This window comes from Narcine bancroftii, chromosome 3, assembly GCF_036971445.1.
Source record: "Narcine bancroftii isolate sNarBan1 chromosome 3, sNarBan1.hap1, whole genome shotgun sequence".
In the NCBI taxonomy this organism is placed as follows: domain Eukaryota; kingdom Metazoa; phylum Chordata; class Chondrichthyes; order Torpediniformes; family Narcinidae; genus Narcine; species Narcine bancroftii.
The window spans coordinates 22,260,121-22,283,057 of NC_091471.1; the positions used below are offsets into that span (position 1 = coordinate 22,260,121).

Consider the following 22,937-nt stretch of genomic DNA (forward strand, 5'->3'; position numbering starts at 1 on the left):
GGGATATCTGGTAGGGAGGAGTCACAGGTGCAGGGGCCTAGCTGATGGTCGTTAAAAGCAGAGAGAAGCACTGCATGGTCATTAACTACAGACAGACCATAAACCGTTTTACCCAGCTGGATGCCTACCCACAATCCTGCATCACCAACATGGAGAGTGAGATCATCCAGTACCGGGTCTTCTCAACTATTGACCTTAATTCGGCCTACCACCATCTCTCGACCGACCTGAAGGACAGCATGTATTCTGCCTTTGAGGTGGACAGCCAACTCTACCATTTCTTCTAGGTTCTCTTTGGGATCACCAATAGTGTCTCTGTCTTCCAGAGGGAGATTGACCAGAGAGTGGATGATAACGAGTTAAAGGCCACATTTCCCTACCTGGACAATGTGTCTATCTGCGGCCATGGCCAGCAGGATTATGACACAAACCTACAGAATTTCATCCAGAAGGCCAAAAGCCTCAATTTCATATACTACCAGAAGAGGTGCGTGTTCAGCATTTCATGGCTGGCCATCATCAGTTGCATGGTGGAGCTCCCATTTCCCCATACCCTCAAGGCTCTGAAAAGATACTTGGGCTTCTTTTCATATTATGCCCAGTGGGTCCCAAATTATGGGACAAAGCCCACCCTCTGGTGAAATCAACCACCTTTCCCTGTCAGCGGAAGCCCAAGCGGCATTTACATGCATCAAGGGTGATGTTGCCAAGGCGGTGATACATGCTGTGGATGAATCCATCCATTTCCAGGTGGAGAATGATGCATTTGACTTTGCCCTGGCTGCCACGTGCAACCAGGCGGACAGGCCCATGGCATTTATTCCCAAACCCTCCAGGGCCCGGAACTCTGGCACTCACCCATCGAGAAGGATGCTCAGGACATAGTGGAGGCACGACCTGGCCGGGAATCAATTAACCCTGCTGACTGACCAACGTTCAGTTACTTTTATGTTCAATAACAGACAGCAGGGAAAAATTAAGAATGACAAGATCCTGAGGTGGAGAACTGAACTATTTACCTACAACTACGAGATCTTGTACCAATCTGGAAAGCTCAACAAGCCTCCCAATGTTTTGTTGCGGGAGTTGTGCGCCAACGCACAGATGGACTGCCTCCAATCCTCCACAACAACCTCTGCCACCCAGGGGTCACCAGGCTATACCACTTTGTTAGAGCCTGCAACCTCCCTTTCTCGGTTGAGGATATCATGGAGCTGACCCAGAGCTGCCGAATGTAAATCCCAATTCTGTCAGCCAGACAAAATCCATCCCTTTGAATGCCTGAGTAAGGGCCCCCTCCCTTCCACCAGCAGGAACATATACTTCCTAAATATCATCAACGAATACTCCCACTTCCCTTTCACTATCCCCTGCCCAGACATGACCACGGTCACAGTCATAAAGGCACTGTACAGCATATTCACCCTGTTCAGATGCCCCTGCTAAATCCATAGTGATCGGGATCCTCGTTTATGAGTGAGAAACTGCGCCAGTACCTGTTGGTAAAGGGCATAGCTACGAGGGTTATAAACCCTGGGGGGACAGCCATATAGAAAGGAAGAATGCCACCGTCTGGAAGGCAATCCTCCTAGCCCTCAGGTCAAAATGCCTGCCCATCTCCCAGCAAGAAGTACTCCTTGAGGTACTCCATGCCACAAGGTCCTTCTTCTGTACTGCCTCTAATGTGACACTACATGAAGGGCTCTTTTACGTGTCCAGGAAGTCAGCGTTGGGAACCACACTGCCTTCTTTGCCGACAACTCCCAGGGCCGTCCTGCTCCAGAGGCATATCAGAAGCCACAAGACTGACCCTCTAGTCAAGAAGGCCCACCTCATCCACGCAAATGCCCAATATGCTTACGTGGAGTACCAGGATCATCTCACATGCTTTCCATTATTTTGATAACCTTAAATTGCTTGGCCTTAAATGCCTGATCTCCACCAGACTTTGTACTTCTTCATCCCCAACAGGAGGGTCTAAAGGTAATCTGCTTCTTTCTGGAATGAAGATCCAACCACTTCCTCTCTACCAATACTTGACCTTACCCTCAATATCCTCTCCATTGACAAATCAAAAGTGTAGCATGAGGCCTGCCTAATCCTAATCCAGGATGGGCAGCAGGACACAGATTCTATCCGAGACCTAGTGCCTGCAGGGGTCCCCTCGATCAACCAATCAACATTCCTTCACAGTAACCCCAGCCAGCCGGCCCCACTAATTGTGCCCAGCTCCCCATTCCAGCCTCAGACCAAGCAACTCCATGGTCCTATTAATCCCGCTCAGCCACAGGACGCACAGCCTGTCACGCAAGACACCGCTCGGGAGCCAGTAGCTGGTCTACAGCAAACCCTACAACATTTGCAACAAATGTTTCAGGCTGACCTGTAACGAACATAGACTTACTTCACCCTGCCGGACTTATTTTCAAAAGAAGGGGTGAATGTGGCGCAACCACTGTACAGCTATTATTGTATGTATTGTATGTGATGGCCTTCCCCCTGCACCTGTGACTCCTCCCTTCCGGAAATCCCAATAAAGCTGTTATGCCCAAACTCCTCCCTCAGTACCTGCCTTGGAACTAGGCCAGCAACATGTGAGATATGTTTATGTCCTAATGTGATTAAAGCCTATTAATCACAGCTCTCAGTCTAATGTGGTTGATCAGTAGCGCTACACAACCCTCCACTTATTCTCCACCACATCAGTGACTTCATTGTTGCAGCTTCCTCCTCTTGTGAGGAATTTGTCAATATTATCAAGTTTGCTCCTCACTTCTATACGATCCTCAAATTCATTTGCACCATTTCTAAGACCTCTTTCCATTTTCTCGACCTCTGTCTATACCTCAGCAGACAAACTATCCATCAATATCTTCGATGAACCCACTGAGTCCCATAATGACCTCGATTCGGTTCAAGAACCGTTTCTTTCCAACCACGATCAGGCTCTTGAATTTCCCCTGGTAACACTAATGCTATTTATTTATTCTAATGCTATTTTTTCTTGCACGGTGGTAAATATGTATATTCATTATCTATTGGTCTTTTGGGTTTACTGTGTCTTTTTAATTTAATTAACATTACTATAGCTTTTTAATGAAGTACCTGTCAGCTGCAGCAATACGTTATGCAATACGTTCACAACAATAAACTAATAATCGTGGCACAGGAGCAAGATCGAAGATAGAATGTTCCCTTCTAGGTTTCGTAACATGCTGTTCAAGAAAGCTATCATGTATGCATTCAGCGAAGTCCTTGTCAAGGCTGCCTCAACCAACTTGATTTGAGCAGTCTGTGTACAAGTTAAAATCTCCCAATGATAAAAGCCATTCCTTTCTTACATGCATCAGATATTTCTTGGTTTCTCCCTGTGCCACTGTAATGTTCTTATTTAGTGAACTATAGGCAACTCCCAACAGTGATTTTCTTCTCCTTTAATATTCCTCATCTCGACCCAGATGGATTCAACATTCTCCTCCCAAGATCATGTATCTCTCAGTATCACTCTAATCTCATCTTTAATTAAGGGCACAGCCTCACTTTCCTTCCCTTCCTACCAAACCTTCTGAATTACAAGTAAATTGATTAAGCTGCTCGAGCAAATAAAATGAAAATGGATAACAGTAGATAAATGATGGACAAAATGTAAGCTATTTGAAAATTCTCAGTGAAGATATTTCACAGGGATGTAAAAAGTCCTCAGATCAGTTACAGGTAGAGGGCAGAGAAATAGCAAATAGAGTTGAATCCAGAACAAGTGCCAAGTGTTTCACCTTATGAGGTCGGATATAAGGGAACAATGTACAGTTAAGAACAGGACTCTCAAAAGCATTGATCTGTAGAGGATATGGAGGTTCAGGTCCACAGGTCCTTAAATGTGGGGACACAAGAACATTGTTTTCATAAAAGTAACAAAGTTATGTTGCAGCTACAAAACTTTAGTTTGGGTGGACTTGATATATTATGTACAATTCTGAATCTGAAGCAACGGATACTGGATACATTAGTCATTTTTTTCAAAAACAGGTTAGAACACATCTATAAGAAAGGACAGATAGAAAAAAAATGAAGCGTCAACCAGTTAAGTAGTGTGTTCTTGACAAAATGCCTGATCCATCATTAAAAAAAAACATACCGCTGGTTCACATACAAAGTTCTGAGGGGCTCTTCAACCTGAAACAGTAACCATGATTTCTTAACCTGCAGAGTGTCTTCGGAATTTTCTCTTTTAATATAGAAACTCTTGATATCATTTGGGAGGCACAGCTTTATGAAGAAGAAATTACATTTAACCAATCTAGTGGAAAATTTGAGGATGCAAACCATTTGGGATGATAAGAGTGAAAAGTGCATAAACATATCTAGATTGGATGAGATACAAAATGAGGGGATGTAATGTAAATAAGGGCTCACAGAACTGTGGGAAATATAGAAACATAGATGATTGGTGGAAGGACAAAATTTATTGATTCCTGGGATGATTATCAGGAAAGAATGGATTAAATTGGTACCACTCGTTGGATTTTTAAAAAAAATAGAGATTTGATTATGATGAGACATGAAAATTACCAATCAGAGTCAACAAGGTGGATACATAAACAATTTTAGACTGAGAATAGTTATAGGAACAAAGTCTCAAGAGCAGCATTTAGCCTCCCAAGATTGAGAAGAAATTTCTTGATATTCTTTTCTTTGGCTTGGCTTCGCGGACGAAGATTTATGGAGGGGGTAAAAGTCCACGTCAGCTGCAGGCTCGTTTGTGGCTGACAAGTCCGATGCGGGACAGGCAGACACGGTTGCAGCGGCTGCAGGGGAAAATTGGTGGGTTGGGGTTGGGTGTTGGGTTTTTCCTCCTTTGCCTTTTGTCAGTGAGGCGGGCTCTGCGGTCTTCTTCAAAGGAGGTTGCTGCCCGCCAAACTGTGAGGCGCCAAGATGCACGGTTTGAGGCGATATCAGCCCACTGGCGGTGGTCAATGTGGCAGGCACCAAGAGATTTCTTTAGGCAGTCCTTGTACCTTTTCTTTGGTGCACCTCTGTCACGGTGGCCAGTGGAGAGCTCGCCATATAACACGATCTTGGGATATAAAGAGTGGTAAATTTGTCCAATGTTCTATTATTGACGGCTTTGTTTGGTCATGGAATACCCGGAGGGATGAGATTGGAAAGATTTTTGGATCCACAGATTTTGGGATCCAGCAGAAAAAAAACAAGAATCACACAATTAGCCAAGATCTTTCTAAGTGTCATGAAACATTTGATTAAAAATGTAGAGTACAGCACCTTCTAATTTTTCTGTGTTTATGAACAGATGATGGATGGTTACCATAATGTATTTATATCGATTGTGCATTGCAGTAGACTAATTTGGTAACATTTTCAAGTTAAAAAGCTGAATAATTAGGATGTACTGGTTCAGAATATGTTATCTTGGACCTCAATTGAATTTATATGGTTTGGACTCATTATCAATTAAAACAAACTAAAATCATTTTAATTAACAGAACTAGCATTAGCGTAAATTTAAATTGCTGTGAAGAATGTTCTCATTAATGACTAGAAAGGATTTAACCTTCCTCTGCCTTTGACTTGGATTCATGATTTTAGGAAATTTAAAGGGATTAACTGCCCATTTATTCTGCTTTATCCAAAAAAAATTACTAAACCTATAACCTTAAAATAATTGTAAAAAAAAATATTTTTTTGTTAAAGAGCACATGGCAAGCAAAATGCAACAAATAAAATACTATGAGAACTGTCCATCAAGAAGGCGGCAGACATTCATCTTTCTGTTTGTCAAGGTCATGGGTACTCACTAATAATTGATGCCTGCACTCACAGCTGCTCTTGGAACACAAAACTAAGCATGAAGAGAATAAATAAACACTTAAATCTGCCTTGGTCTATCCACATCATAAATAAAAATTAAGAATTCAAGATCACAATTTACTCTAAGTTTAACTGAACGTTATAAATCATGTTTTTAATCCACCTCCCTGGAAACTATCAGATCTAGCTTCATTGCACTTGCTCTTTGAGAATAATAACCTTTCTAAGGTAAGGAGATCAAAACAGAAAGAAATACTTTGTGGGGTTGCATGAAGGCACAATACAATTATAATAACCTGGCCTCGCATCTATATTCAAATCCTCTGACAACAAAAATAAGCATAACATTTGACTGCTTAATCACTTGCGGCACCTGATCTTGGCTCCCAGCAACTTGTGTACAAATACACCAAGGCACCACTGAACATCAACATAACCCAATCTCTCAATTCTTAACAAATGTTTTCCTTTTTTTGTTACATGCACCGAAGAACACCATCCAGCATCATTAAAAAAAAAATCAAAATTAAAGTTTATCGACATATACAGAAGGACAATGTACAGATGCACCAAAATTAGTACTTACTGACACTGATGTCTGATACACCAACAATGATGTTTCATTCGTGCAGCTACTTCAAACATTTTCACATATTTTCACATTTGTCGACATTATATTTCATTTGCACATTCAATTTTGGGGGGGAGGGGGCGTGGAAAAACAAGAACCTAAACCCCAATAAGTTGCAGATCTCTGCGATACAATGGGATCTAGATATTCTAGTTCAGGATTCACAACCATGACTGTTTCAAAGTAAGGGGTCGGCAATGAAGACAGATATCAGGCAACATTTTATTATCTCTGAGGATCATGAATCTTTGAAACAAACTCAAAGGTTGGTTGAAGTACATTCATTCAACATTTTTTCATGAGGAGGACACATTCAGGGGGTTGAAAGGTGACTGTGGGGAGAATGGGATGTGAAGGTAATGATCTCATTCAATGATCAGCAGGCTGAGGGTCTGAGTGAACTTTTCCGATTCCAATTTCATGTTTGTATCAGGCCATGATACTATTGAATAGTGGTTCAAGGGATATGATCTGCTCATGATCAATTGTTTATTTTCTTTGTTGCCACAGTGTAATGATGCTGGCGGTATAAATACAAAGTCAAAAGAATGATTTCTTACTATTGTTAAATGTACTACCAATTTCACTGTCCTTTACGTCTCTCTCAAATGTACAATTCCACTATTTTACTAAGTCTTGAAGCAGTGATGCAAGTACGTTCTCGCCCAGGACTACAAAATCCTGACCAGAGAACCATAGAACACCACAGGGCTGAAACAGCCACTTTGGGCAATCTAGTCTGTGCTGAATTATTATCCTGCCAGGTCCCTGCGGCTGGACTATAGCCCCCAAATACCCCTTCTATCCATGTACCTTTCCAAACTTTTCCTGAATGTCAAAATGGAGCCCTCATTCACCATTTCAGCTGGCAGCTCTTTCCATGCTCTCACCATTCTGTGTCAAGAAGTCCCCTTAATATTCTCTTCTCCTTTCATTCTAAACCAACCTCAGAGGAAAAAGCCTACTTGCATTTACTCTAGATATACACCTCATAATTTTGTATAATACATCTATCAAATCACCCTTCATTCTTCTATGCTCCAAGGAATAAAGTTCCACCAGCAGCATGTTCTAAATCTTCTCTGCACCTTGGTTGCATAACAATTTTCACAATTAATATTTAAACTCATAGAGGTCTTTGATACATACTTGAAAATATTCATGAAAGCCTCATCTATTTTCTTTTGGATTTTTGAATGTGTGTTCACAGAGAACCTTTTAATGTAACATTCATAGCTTTTTGTGATCAATAACTTTGATAAAAAGAATGCAGAACATCTGTTGAAATGGGCAATGCTCATACGTATATTAGCAGGCCGAACTGTGCTAGTCACAGACATTGAAGTAATCTGTTTCCATGATTTCACTGCATTTTAGGCAAGGATAGGACATGATTGAATTTAAAATTTTGTAACATCAATAATTCAATCAAAAATTTTAGTTAAAATTAAGAAATTGTACCATAAATGCTCATGTATACTAATAGTTTCTCCACATACGTGACATTTCTTGTATTCCTGTTTCGAATACAAGAACTGAGTTGCTTCTATTCTGAGCACCAACTGGGATTGCTCAGCAGGGCCCCAAGTACTATTGAATTTCAAAGCCTTTTAGAATCAGCTACATTGTATAACTTGATAAAATAGTATTTTGATTCTTTGGCTGGTGGTGTAAAAATGGGCAAGATATTTTCTGCAGTTTCCCAACTTTATCTTTCATTCAGAACATGTATTCGAAGCTCATCTTCTCCTTTTGTTATTATCTATGATTGTCCTGCAAGCTCAGAACGTCCTCCACCCTCCCCTATGCTTCAAAAGCATAGTTCCCCTATGCTTCAAAAATGTTTGCATCATAGATATCCTTTTCACTGAGTTTATGGCAACTCATGCAGCCTCCTGTTCAATCCATCGGCAACCAGAGCTCCAGATCCAAATGTCCAACATGATAAGGAGGCCTCCTGTACCAGAGACTCTTCGAGAGCTCTTCTTCCATTCAGTATCCTCTCGAATCTAGCAGCAATATCTGGTGTTCATGAGCTGGTCTCTTGTGTGCGTCTCCTGACCACAAGTCACCCAAATCCAAAGTGTGTCCTTCTGCCGCTAAGCCCCTCACTGGTCTGCTGGTTTGTCTCTGCTTCTCCTCAATGGGGGAAGTTCTCCCCATTTCTGTAGCCCTGCACTGATCCACTGTTCCCTGGAGTCTGCAACTCTCGTGGTTTCTGCCAAGCACAGGCATCGTCATCTTGGGCACAGACCGCAGTTGCAGGATTTTAGTTTAAAAATGCCATCAGTTCCTATTCTTTGGCTTGGCTTCGCGGACGAAGATTTATGGAGGGGGTAAAAAAGTCCACGTCAGCTGCAGGCTCGTTTGTGGCTGACCAGTCCGATGCGGGACAGGCAGACACGATTGCAGCGGTTGCAAGGGAAAATTGGTTGGTTGGGGTTGGGTGTTGGGTTTTTCCTCCTTTGCCTTTTGTCAGTGAGGTGGGCTCTGCGGTCTTCTTCAAAGGAGGCTGCTGCCCGCCAAACTGTGAGGCGCCAAGATGCACGGTTTGAGGCGTTACCAGCCCACTGGCGGTGGTCAATGTGGCAGGCACCAAGAGATTTCTTTAGGCAGTCCTTGTACCTTTTCTTTAGTGCACCTCTGTCACGGTGGCCAGTGGAGAGCTCGCCATATAATACGATCTTGGGAAGGCGATGGTCCTCCATTCTGGAGACGTGACCCATCCGGACTCGATGCTGTCGACCTCTGCCATCTCGAGTACCTCGACGTTAGGGGTGTGAGCGCTCCAATGGATGTTGAGGATGGAGCGGAGACAACGCTGGTGGAAGCGTTCTAGGAGCCGTAGGTGGTGCCGGTAGAGGACCCATGATTCGGAGCCGAACAGGAGTGTGGGTATGACAACGGCTCTGTATACGCTTATCTTTGTGAGGTTTTTCAGTTGGTTGTTTTTCCAGACTCTTTTGTGTAGTCTTCCAAAGGTGCTATTTGCCTTGGCGAGTCTGTTGTCTATCTCATTGTCGATCCTTGCATCTGATGAAATGGTGCAGCCGAGATAGGTAAACTGGTTGACCGTTTTGAGTTTTGTGTGCCCGATGGAGATGTGGGGGGGCTGGTAGTCATGGTGGGGAGCTGGCTGATGGAGGACCTCAGTTTTCTTCAGGCTGACTTCCAGGCCAAACAGACTTGACATCGACATAGCCGCTCTCAGTGAAGTCCGCCTGGCAGATGTAGGCAGCCTCCAAGAACGCGGCGCGGGCTACACACTCTACTGGTCTGGCAAGCCTTCAGATGAACGACGCCTATCTGGTGTAGGCTTCATGGTCAAGAGCTTCATTGCCTCCAAACTCGAAAACCTTCCGACAGGCCACTCAGACCGAATCATGTCCATGCGACTCCCACTTCAAAACAAGCGTCACATCACCCTCATCAGTGTCTATGCTCCAACCCTCCAGGCGGAACCAGCAGAAAAGAACAAGTTCTACACCGACCTGCGCAACCTCATCCAACGTACCCCTACAGCCGACAAGGTTGTCATCCTGGGCGACTTCAACGCTCGTGTCGGCAAAGACTCAGAAACCTGGCCAGGAATCCTGGGCAAGCATGGCGTCGGCAAGTGCAACGACAATGGGCGCCTCCTGTTGGAGCTCTGCGCAGAACAGCGGCTTGTCATTACAAACACCCTTTTTCAGCAGAGGGACAGCCTTAAGACCACCTGGATGCATCCCCGATCCAAACACTGGCACCTCCTGGACTACATCCTGGTGCGAGAAAGTGACAAACAAGATGTGCTCCACACCAGGGTCATGCCTAGCGCGGAATGCCACACTGACCACCGGCTGGTTCGCTGCAAGCTCAACCTTCACTTCAAGCCAAAGCCCAGGAACAATAAAGCCCCCAGAAAGAGGTTCAATGTTGGAAAACTGCAGTCAGACGAAGCGAGAGGAAACTTCCAGGCAAACCTCAAAGCAAAGCTCGACGTTGCAACCCGCCTCACGGACCCGTCCCCTGAAACCCTCTGGGATCAGTTGAAGGCTACCATACTGCAATCCACTGAAGAGGTACTGGGCTTCTCCTCCAGGAAAAACAAGGACTGGTTTGACGAAAACAGCCAGGAAATCCAGGAGCTGCTGGCAAAGAAGCGAGCTGCCCACCAGGCTCACCTTACAAAGCCGTCCTGTCCAGAGAAGAATCAGTTCCTATAACAGGCTGTTTAACGCTACGTGGAGCCTTCTGGGCTGTTGAACCCTTCAAAGGAGCACTGTGACTCCATTCTCCTGGTTCCACACCAGTGGCAGTGTTGCCTTCACAGTAGATACAGCAGCACTGACATTTTTTTTCCCACCCTGGGGGAAAAAGAAACTGTCGATTGATCCTGTGACTGTGACCCCTGGCGCTGAACTCTGGATCTTTTCTTCACTTTTTCTGTCAAAATTACAGGTTTCTGAGATCTTTCTCATTCTTTAAAACTCCAGTGAATACACGCCTAACTGATCAATCTCTGTTTACTTATTAGCCATACAATCCCAGCAATCAATCAAGACAATGTGGTAAACCATTGTTATGTATAATTGTCTGGTCAGGCACACCTATTGGCTGGTTGTTTCTATGGCCCCTCTCCACAGGCTTCTTATAAAGGTGACTGTTCCACAGCCCCCTGCAACTCAGTGCAGGACAGACAAACAGTATGGATGTGCTTGGGTGATATGTAATGAGCACCATTAAGTCACCAGGGGTCATCCCGGTGACCTTGTATATAAAGCAGTCCAGAGCTACAGTCCAGCCTTCCAGGTTCGTCTTGCAGAGAGACAAGACCTCTTAGTGTACACATTAGTTTATTAAAGCTGTCTTATACTCGCACTGCTGGTGTGGTTATTGTCAGTACAGTGCTTGTGTTCTTAAGTGAATAAAGGCCTAACGGTTTCTCTACAATAGTGTTTTGAGTAATTGATGGTGCATCAATTTAATTCACAAAGTTTTCTACAATGGAGCAGATACTCAAGCTGGAAAAGCTGGAAATCGACCCTCAATCGCCTGAGGCATCCACCAACTTCGAGCTCTGGCTGCTCTGTTTAAGCACTCCTGCAGGCCTCCTCTACCATTGTACGAGCAGAGACCGTCAAACTCCAAGTGTTGCACTCCCGAGTTGGCACCCTGGTGTACTCCATGATCAGGGATGCTACAGAATACCAGGAAGCCATGGACGTTCTCAAAGGACAGTACCTGTGTAAAATCAATGTGGTCTATGCCAGACACCTCCTAGTGACTCAAAAACAATGACCTGCTGATCCCAACACCAAATATCTTCAGGCCCTGCGAGCACGGGGTAGGGCCTGTGAATGCAAAGTCGTATCTGCCATGGAGCACACAAAAGATACGATCCGGAACGCCTAAGTTGCGGGGATCAGGTTGAACTACGTCGGACAGAGACCCCTGGAGCAACGGGAGCTCAGTCTATGAAGAGCAGTTAAGCAGGCAGATATGCTAGAGGTAGCTTTCCAGAACATGGAGGCCTACTCGTCTGACAGTGCAGCTACCTCGTGGTTACCTGGGACTTCGCTATCTTGGGATGCGCTGCCACCCCATCGATATGCTAATACACGACCACAGGAGCAGTGTTCCCCAACCACCTTCCACCACATTCATCCAGCTCTGGCAGGGATCTGACCACAGCGTGGTGCTAAGGGAGAACCCAAAGTGTTACTTCTGCGGCATCAGAGGAAGCACTGGCCAGCAAAGGAATCAGCTTGTTCCAGCTGTGGGAAGGCCATTACACCAAAGTGTGCAAGTCCAAACCCCTTCCTAGCAGCGCCGTGTGTGGATCGTGGGGGCCGCTGACCCAGACAGTCATCACATGGAGCCAGCAGAGCCATATGTGATCATAGGGAACCGCAATCTTAGGTGCCATCTTCAGGACCCAGGAGCGGTACGTGCATGGTCTGAGGGACACCATTTTGGACACCACTGCCACCCACAACAGCAATGTGCAGTGACTCGACACTGACTTCCATCATGCAAGAACAGGAAAGTTCACATCAACTTGCCAGGCCGATGATGGATATTCCAGTAAATGGCCAAGTGATGAGTTATTTATTTGAAGCACAGAAAGCTTCATCCACCCAGACATAGTGCAGTGTTCTTTTCTCACAGTACTGGCAATGAACCAGAAGGTCTTCTTGGCATCCAGCTCACACACAGTGGGTGTTTAGGTCTTCTGTGTAGTGAGTCTAAAGGTGCGGGGTACTGAATATAAAGACTTTAGACTAATGGCAATGTCGCAGCTCTACGCTGTCTTGTCGTGACTGGAATTTCAGTGTCACCTTAAAAGCATGACAATGGAGTTCGATGGGCCTCATCCACACTTCATTGAATGTAATCGACAATTTTTGAACCGGCAACCCCACCACTCACCACACCCGACCTACAGGCTCTCCACGCTCAAAATTTCTCTCCTGTCACTATTTGCCAACCTCACACCCAACTGTAAACCTGCCACCACCAAAAGTAGGAGGCTCAGTGCCAGGGACAGGGCATTCATCAGGGTAGAGGTACAGCGCTTACTCAAGGAGGGGGGTCAATGAAGCCAGCACCAGCCCTGGAGAATGCAGGTAGTGGAAGTACAGAAGGAGAAAGGAATAGAATGGTCATTGCCTATAGTTAGATCATCAACAGATACATGCAATTGGATGCATACCCCCTTCCATGCATAGCCAACATAGTCAAGAAAAATTATCTAGTATCAGGTCTTTTCAACCATTGACCAGAAATCGGCATATCATCAAATCCCCATCTGCCCAGAGGACCGCCAGTATACGGCGCTCGAGGCAGATGGCCACCTCGACCACTTCCTGCGGGTCTCCTTTGGTGTCACGAACGGCGTATCCATCTTCCAGCGGGAGATGGACCACATGGTGGATCAGTACGAGTTGCAGGCTACCTTCCTCTACCTCAATAACGTCACCATCTGCAGCCACGGCCTGCAGGACCATGACACCAATCCCCAGAAATTTCTCGTAACAGCCAAGCTCCCCAACCTTACATATAACAAGGCCAAGTGCTAGTTTCGTACAACCTGTCTGGTCATCCTTGGCTTGTTGTGGAGAATGGAGTCATTGGCCTGGACCATGTTCACATGAGGCTGCTCATGGAACTTCCCCTCCCACACAGCCTGAAGCCCCTGAAGAGCTGCCTTGGATTCTTTTTTATTATGCTCAGTGGGTCCCCAATTATGCGGACAAGGCCGACACCCTCATCTAATCCACATCTTTTCCCCTGGTGGCAGAGGCCTGTGCTGTCTCCAATCGCATTAAAGCAGATACCGTTAAGGCCACAATGTATGCTGTGGACGAATCCACCCCATTTCAGGTGGAAAGCAATGCGTCAAACTTCACACTAGCAGCAACTTTTAACCAGGCAGGCAGGCCAGTAGCTACAGGGCCTCGAGATTTTGCACTCCTCGTTTGAGAAAGAGGCCCAGGCCATTATCAAGGCAGTGCAGCACTGGCACCATTACCTGGCCAGTAAGAGATTCACCCTGCTGACTGATCAATATGCAGTTGCATTCACGTTTAACAATCAGCAGTGGGGTAAAATAAAAAAAAATGACAAAATACTGAGGTGGAGGATTGAATTGTCCACCTAGAATTATGATATTCTTTTCTGGCCGAGGAAACTTAATAAGTCTCCAGAAGCCTTGTCCCGCGGGACCTGTGACAGCACACAGATCAACTGACTGCAAAAACTCCACAATGATCTCTGTCACCCCGGATTTACTAGGTTTTTTCGGTTTGTCAAAGCACGCAACCTGCGTTGATGAGATCAGATCCATGACAAAGAACTACCAGGTCTGCACTGTGTGCAAGTTGCACTTCTACTGGCCAGACAAGGCACCGGCCCCTTTGAGCAACTTAGGATTGATTTTAAAGGACCCCTGCCCTCCACTGACTGCAAAGTGCATTTTATGAACATCATCGATGAATACTCCCAGCTTCCTTTTACCATAACCTGCTCTGACATGACTGCTACCACAGCCATCAAGGCCCTGCATAGCCTCTTCACTCTGTTTGGCTTTCCCAGTGCCCTGGGGACCATTTTTTATAAGTGATGAGCTGCACCAGTACTTCTTAGACAGGGGCATTGCTTGCAGGACCACAAGTTAAAACCCCCAGGGTTACGGGCAAGTGGACCAGTATATGAAACGCAAGTAAAGGACCAGTAAAGGTCCAAACGCTACAGTTTGGAAAGCAGTCCATCTTGCAAGGACCTATCAGTCTCCCACAGGCAAGAGATCCGCCCGGAGGTACTCCATTCCATCAGATCCCTGCTATGTACAGGCACAAATGCCACAACACTTGAACGTATTGTTACAAGCCCAAAGGACCTCAAAACCCAGCAGCAATAGACATTCACCATGACATACTTAAACAAAAGTTGTTTTTAATTATCTTTAAACATGAAAACAGAATCAAATTTTAACTTATCACTATTAACTTAACTAACCCAACTTAATCTCTTCTAATTCTAAGCACACATGTATGTAATGTGTGTGTAAATTTAAGAAAGTTCTTTGGTTCACAGTTCAATCTCACTTCTCATTCTTTGAAGTTCACTAATTGCAGGCAATTCTTATACTGTGCACAGAATTTAACATATATAAAATTCACCAGGATATGGTACTCAAAAGGTAAATATTTACCGCTCAAGAAGGTTCTTGTAGGTTTGCAGAGAGAGATTTGTTGTTCCAGGATTTCCACAACTGAGGTACCACCAGTAGTCACCTCAATGTCTCGCTGATGAAACTTGCCCCATCAGGGATCTCCAAATGATAACCTCTTTCTTTCAGGCTATCACAGAGTTCCTTTCTGTTTCCCTTATTCCAAGAGAAACATCAGACAGATAGCACTTCCAGCCATCCACCACACTTGAGCTTCTGTTTCAGTTCCAACAAGCTTCTCTGGGCTCGTTACAACTTTCTGTGTCACACACAGTCAAAAACTTCCTTCTGTCTCTCTTTCTATCTGAGATTCAAACTGCCAGCAGCATGTCCTTCTCTTTCTCACTTGTAAACCCCCCAACCTTCTCCAACAAACAATAGGAGTTAGTCTTCTGCTCCATCTGTTGTTTTAGGTAAACAAACCTCTGAATGAGCACTTTGCAGAGAGGTCAAAATCCCTGAAAAAAGGTCCAAAACAGACAATCTGGCTCTGGTTGTTCTTCCAAGATAATAGTCTATTCATTTCATGACATCATTTCAATGAGTACCTACATGTGAAATGTGCATAGCATTCTCCATAGTTTCTGTAAAGTCACTGAATAGGAAATCTTCAGTATTTCAAATAAGATCTGTTTTAAAGAGTGTCTATTTAACCTATTCTAATGTTACCAATTTATCTCCCAAAAACATTCCCAAATATTCTATCAGAGTATGTTTTCCTTTGCCAGGAAATCTGCAACAGGGACCATATTACCAATGTAGCTAACGTCCTCTGGAAGCATGTGAGGAGCCATAAGCCTGACCCCTTGGTTGAAAGGGCCCACTTCCTCAATGCCAACCCCCAATATGCCTACATGGCATACCTAAATGGACATGAAGACACCATCTCTGTCAGGGACCTGGCTCCCTCAGGGGACTGGAGGCCATGGCTGTTCCCCCCATACGTCCCTCACCATGGAACACACACGATGTACCTGACCCCTGGTACCCTGCTTCTGTTCCAAGGGAGGTTGCACTGAACTCATTGGCGCCTACCCACCAGCAGAACATTGATGAGTATGTACAGGAGCCTGGGACTGTCCAGCATGCCACTGTGGCACCACGGCCACAACCGGTGCTATGATGGTCCAAGTGAATGATGAGACCACCTGAAAGCCTCAACTTGTGACTTTGAATTGTAATCTTGTAAGTTCCATTTCACCCCTCTGGATTCTTTTTAAAAATAAGGGGTGCATGTGGTAAACTATCCTTAATTAGTGTATAATTGTTGTAGCAGTTGCTGACTTTGCTGTTAAGGAGCATTGTACTGAAGACATGAAGGTTTCGGATCTTAAAGAAGAACAGAAATGATGAGGCAAAAAGATAAGTAGAGAAAAAAGTGTTCTCGTTCAAAGGAACTATTTAGACAGGCACACCTATTGGCTGGTTGCATCTTTAGCCCCTCCCCACAGGCTCCTGTATAAAGGTGACTGTTCCACAGACCCCTGCAGTGAGCTGAAGGGTAACTGAACAGTATGAATGCGCTCATGTTCTAAAGTGAATAAAAGCCTCTTGGTTTCTCTACAATAGTATTTTAAGTAATTAATGGTGCATCAGATAACCTTTGATGTACTGTCTCTGTTTGAAAGGAGATGAGGTCAGGAGACTTGAACTTCAAACATAGTTGAGGTCTCACAAACCCTGCACAGCTGCTGCCATGTATTCTTGCTCCTGTACTGAAATCTTCTTGCAATGAAGGCGAACATACCATTTGCTTTCATCACTTCTTGCTGTGTCTGCACATTATTAAGTAACTGGTGTACAAGGACATTCTAGTCTCATTGCATCTTTTGTTACCCCTATATATCTTAATTCTATATATATTATACCCCTAATATATACCCCTATATACATTAATTCTATATACCCCTATATATCTTAATTTGAAAAGTGGCAAAGCAGCAGGTATGGTTGGAATCCCCCCAGAAGTCTGGAAGGCTGGCGGCAAAACTCTGCATGCCAAACTGCATGAGTTTTTCAAGCTTTGTTGGGACCAAGGTAAACTGCCTCAGGATCTTCGTGATGCCACCATCATCACCCTGTACAAAAACAAAGGCGAGAAATCAGACTGCTCAAACTACAGGGGAATCACGTTGCTCTCCATTGCAGGCAAAATCTTCGCTAGGATTCTACTAAATAGAATAATACCTAGTGTCGCCGAGAATATTCTCCCAGAATCACAGTGCGGCTTTCGCGCAAACAGAGGAACCACTGACATGGTCTTTGCCCTCAGACAGCTCCAAGAAAAGTGCAGAGAACAAAACAAAGGACTCTACATCACCTTTGTTGACCTCACCAAAGCCTTCGACACCGTGAGCAGGAAAGGGCTTTGGCAAATACTAGAGCGCATCGGATGTCCCCCAAAGTTCCTCAACATGATTATCCAACTGCACGAAAACCAACAAGGTCGGGTCAGATACAGCAATGAGCTCTCTGAACCCTTCTCCATTAACAATGGCGTGAAGCAAGGCTGTGTTCTCGCACCAACCCTCTTTTCAATCTTCTTCAGCATGATGCTGAACCAAGCCATGAAAGACCCCAACAATGAAGACGCAGTTTACATCCGGTACCGCACGGATGGCAGTCTCTTCAATCTGAGGCGCCTGCAAGCTCACACCAAGACACAAGAGCAACTTGTCCGTGAACTACTCTTTGCAGACGATGCCGCTTTAGTTGCCCATTCAGAGCCAGCTCTTCAGCGCTTGACGTCCTGCTTTGCGGAAACTGCCAAAATGTTTGGCCTGGAAGTCAGCCTGAAGAAAACTGAGGTCCTCCATCAGCCAGCTCCCCACCATGACTACCAGCCCCCCCACATCTCCATTGGGCACACAAAACTCAAAACGGTCAACCAGTTTACCTATCTCGGCTGCACCATTTCATCAGATGCAAGGATCGACAATGAGATAGACAACAGACTCGCCAAGGCAAATAGCGCCTTTGGAAGACTACACAAAAGAGTCTGGAAAAACAACCAACTGAAAAACCTCACAAAGATAAGCGTATACAGAGCCGTTGTCATACCCACACTCCTGTTCGGCTCCGAATCATGGGTCCTCTACCGGCACCACCTACGGCTCCTAGAACGCTTCCACCAGCATTGTCTCCGCTCCATCCTCAACATCCATTGGAGCGCTTACACCCCTAACGTCGAAGTACTCGAGATGGCAGAGGTCGACAGCATCGAGTCCACGCTGCTGAAGATCCAGCTGCGCTGGATGGGTCACGTCTCCAGAATGGAGGACCATCGCCTTCCCAAGATCGTGTTCTATGGCGAGCTCTCCACTGGCCACCGTGACAGAGGTGCACCAAAGAAAAGGTACAAGGACTGCCTAAAGAAATCTCTTGGTGCCTGCCACATTGACCACCGCCAGTGGGCTGATAACGCCTCAAACCGTGCATCTTGGCGCCTCACAGTTTGGCGGGCAGCAACCTCCTTTGAAGAAGACCGCAGAGCCCACCTCACTGACAAAAGGCAAAGGAGGAAAAACCCAACACCCAACCCCAACCAACCAATTTTCCCTTGCAACCGCTGCAATCGTGTCTGCCTGTCCCGCATCGGACTTGTCAGCCACAAACGAGCCTGCAGCTGACGTGGACTTTTTACCCCCTCCATAAATCTTCGTCCGCGAAGCCAAGCCAAAGATATCTTAATTCACATCATAACATGTCATTCTGCTTTTAGAACCTGAATGGATAGCCTCACATTAATCCATGTTAACCTGCATTTGCCATGTATTTGTCCTTTGAGCCAAGGGCTAAATTACATTGGAGCTTCCAGGCCTCCTCTTTACAGCTCATATTTCCCACATAGTTTTGTATCATCGAACATTGACCTCGAAACACAATACAGGCTCTTCAGCCCACAGTGTTATGCTGACCTAATATCCTACTCCAACAACTGTCTAGAATTTCCCTATGGAAGAAATTTCATGCAGAGATGTTAACTCAAACATAGTTGGCAAACAGCTAATTTTAATCCAGCGTCTGGACCTAATTAGGTTCAGCGTGACATACTGTTTGGAATCTTAATTGTAGCCTTGACTGTTCATCAAGGACACTAACAATTGTTAATGATGAGGTTTTTTAAACAATTAGACAAAATAAAAACTGTAGTTAAAGTCTAGATGTAGTTTTCAAAGTTTTCGATGAAATAATGTAACCATAATCTCTTTGAAAGCTTGCTTGTCTCTGTAGTAAAACATGAGTTGGAAGACACTGTGGTTGAAGTAAAAACACAATCCTGGAGAAATTTAGCAGGTCAAACAGTGTCCTTCATGTACTAAAGATAAAAATTCATAACCATGTATCGGGCTTGAGCCTTTCATCAAGTTGTGCATCAAGATAAATGCTTGTAGGGGTAGATTTTAGAGCTCCATTGGCAGTGAAGGCTGCTCCATAACATGTTAATAAGCTCTTAGTATGAATCTCGAAGTCTCTGTCTTTGAGTTAATTTCCAGAACAGATTTGGTGTAGCTGGCAGGATTAAAACAGGATTTGAAAAAAAAATGGAAATTGAATTCAGCAGGGGACTGTCCTAACTGAAAGGGGGACAACCAGTGCCTGATGTCTCCCCAAAGCACCTGGTCGTCAAGTGTATCTGGCTAGTTCCACGTGCTGAGCCAAGATGCCTGGCAGGCTGAGGCAAGAAGGCTGAGAAGAAAAAGAGAAACCAGAGCACTGAATAAACTGAGTAGCTACAAAAATAAAGGTTCGTGAAGACAAAAAAAAAATGGTGAGCACTGCATTGTAATTTTGTATGTAGGATAATCTGAGGTCGTGGATAACCCTGAAGTTTAAAAAAAGATCTTCAGGAGAAAAAAACTGGGGAACTGCAGCAGTTGATCAGCCGAATCTCACTCTGCTGAGAAAAGTGTTCATTTAAGGTAAACTGGTTGTCTTTAGAGGGCAAGATCCAAATAAGTAAGAAGATGGATAAAAAGGATATGAAAGCTCATGCAGCAGAAGAAAGTATGAAATCCTATTGCATCACTGGGATCGCCAACTTAAAGTGTAATCAAAGAGACTGGAGATGCCCAAGAAAAAGGAAAGCAAGCAGCCTGAAAAAGAAATGGCTGAGGCTGCAACAAAGCTGACCCAATAGTGAAAGAGATTATTTAATAATGAAGACAGCCTCCCTGTGATGACCGGCACCCACTCCATATGCCAAGAGTCCAGGCACCTGAGACCACTATAAGAGAAAAAGGGCTCATGAAAGAGGAATTGAACTTGAAGGAGCAGAAGCGCCTGTTGGCAGTACTAGTGATGAACCAAAATAATGCTCAAGAAGACAGGCAGAGAAAAAGGTAGGAATAGAAAGGTAGAAGAGCATACTGGAATACTACTGGCTGTGAATGGTCCACTTACTGTTCAGACCTCATTGAATTGTATGGTTTCCCAGTCGAAGCAAGCATATGTACAAATTGATGAATTTAAATTGGTAAAATCAGAACTGGTGGTCACCACTTTAGTGAACATGGATAAAAAGGGATTATTCGCCTCTCCTGGGTAAAGTAAAGCAAAAGTGGTAGGGCAATTCTAACAGAAGAGAGGAGGTTTCTCCCAAATGTTAAACCCACAGTGAAAGAAGAAGAAGCAGAGGACAATTACCACTATGGGATAAGTGTCAGGATCAGTGTAGGGATTGTGGGGAATGGGGTCACTAGGTCAAAGATTATAACTCAGTGAATTGTCGAAAACAGCAGGGAAGTCAAATCCCAAAGAGGAAACTTATTTTCATAAACAGGGCCTGATGCCTGGAGATTTCCCAGCTCTGGCAACGGGGGTACTGTTCCATTTAGCCATCCCTAATCTACCAGTCAGCAATTGCTACAGCCATCTTTACTTGTCAAGTTCCACCATCCGTCAAGCACACACAACACAAACCCAAATCAACAGTCCCCAATGGACTAGCAGTAGCAGCAAAATCCAAATTGTGTTCAAACTTTCCACAAATACACAGGAGTCCACAGAGTACATCTGTCATGTAGAGAAAATTGGACAGGTGATTGTGATCAGACTGTCCAAATGTATTAAAGAAAAACTTATGAACAATGTAGGAATAGGAAATAATTTATTTGAATTTCTACCATGTCATCTTTACTCACCTTGGCAGACATACCTGCTAGTGGCATAACTGTTGAAATATCTGATATTTCCATGACAGAGCCCATCTCCACACCAGCATCTGTGCAGGTAGAGGATGATTTGCATTTTGAAAGGCTGGCATTGCAGCATATCAGCTCCTGTCTGATATCAGTGACATTGATCCATTCCAATTTACCTCCTACAGCACCAGGCCTACAGCAAATGCCATCTCACTGGCTCTACATAAAGCCCTGAAACACCTTGAGATCAGGATGCTCTTTATTGACTACAGTTCAGTATTCAATACCATCATCCCTGCTAAATGATCTGCAAACCTCGGACTCAACACCACACTGTGCTATCAAGAATCCACACCATCCAGGACATGCTCTGTTCACACTGTTGCCATCAGAAAGGAGGTATAGGTGCCCTAAGACTCGTACCACCATGTTCAGCAATAGTTGCTACCCCTTCACCATTAGACACCTCAACAACAAACTCAAACAGAGACTCGTCTAAGGGCTCTTATTTTGCAGATTATTTACTGCTTAAGATTTAACCCAGGTAAAAGAATCTCAGGGTTGGATATGATGCCATGTGTATACTCTGGTTATAAATCTGAACTTTGACTGATTTGAACTTTGACTTTGACAGACACCTTTGTAAGAGCCAAAATGTGTCTTTTTTTATTTACCTTGTTAGTCGGCATTCCAGGGTCGATTAGCTGGGTTTGGCCATCTTTGTTTTTGTGCGCTTGCGTGAGTTCCAGGAGCATGTGCAGTGCATTCATTATTGGAGTGCCAGTTGGAGCATGTGTAGTAGTGTTTGGCGCGAATCGGGAGCTTCAAAGTAGAAGTAGTGTGAGTGAAACTGTCGTAATTTTCATTGACCATCTTCATGAATGTGATAATGTTTTCATTGAGATTAATACCATTTTCACGGAGATCAATAAATAAGTTATTAAACATTTATAAGGATGTTATTTAGTTTTAAGCTTATGTGTTAAAATAACGGATTTAAATACATCTGGACTTGTATTGGAAATAATTAAAAAATGCCACAAATAAAATGTCTCATTTAACCTTTTAGCAACTATTTATTAGATCGAAGTTGCTACATTTAGTCAATGAAAATGTATTGTTTGGAACAGAAAATTGGAGGGTAGAAGATAGAAAATAATTTCTCTGTGCTTCATTTTGATATTGAAAATAATATGGTGGCCATCTTGGAAATGCATTAAGTTGGGGTCAGTTTGTAATCCACATTCATCCGCCATGAGTAGCAGCCAGAGAGGGATTTAAAGCAAAATGTTCTATAGACATTTCTTGAAAATATTATTGATGGACACTGTGGTGAAAACTCGTTTGTTAATAGCACATTACAGCCTTTAGTAGTGCTAGGCTGAAGTCTGTGGACTCCTGTGACTTTGTGGAAAGTTTGAACCCAATTTGGATTTTGCTGCTACTGCTCGTCCATTGGGGACTGTTGATATGGGTTTGTGTTGTGTGGGCTTGATGGATGGTGGAACGAGACACATAAATGGCTGTAGCAGTTGCTGACTTTGCTGTTAAGGAGCATTGTACTGAAGACATGAAGGTTTCGGATCTTAAAGAAGAACAGAAATGATGGAGCAAAAAGATAAGT

The 22,937-nt window shown here is 44.3% G+C and overlaps 1 protein-coding gene across 5 annotated transcripts in view; it reads right to left on the reverse strand.

The window, feature by feature from the left end:
• LOC138756996 (catenin alpha-2-like) overlaps nucleotides 1–22,937 on the reverse strand; it is a 667,135-nt gene that overhangs the window by 260,963 nt on the left and 383,235 nt on the right. The gene's annotated exons all lie outside the window — the stretch shown is intronic.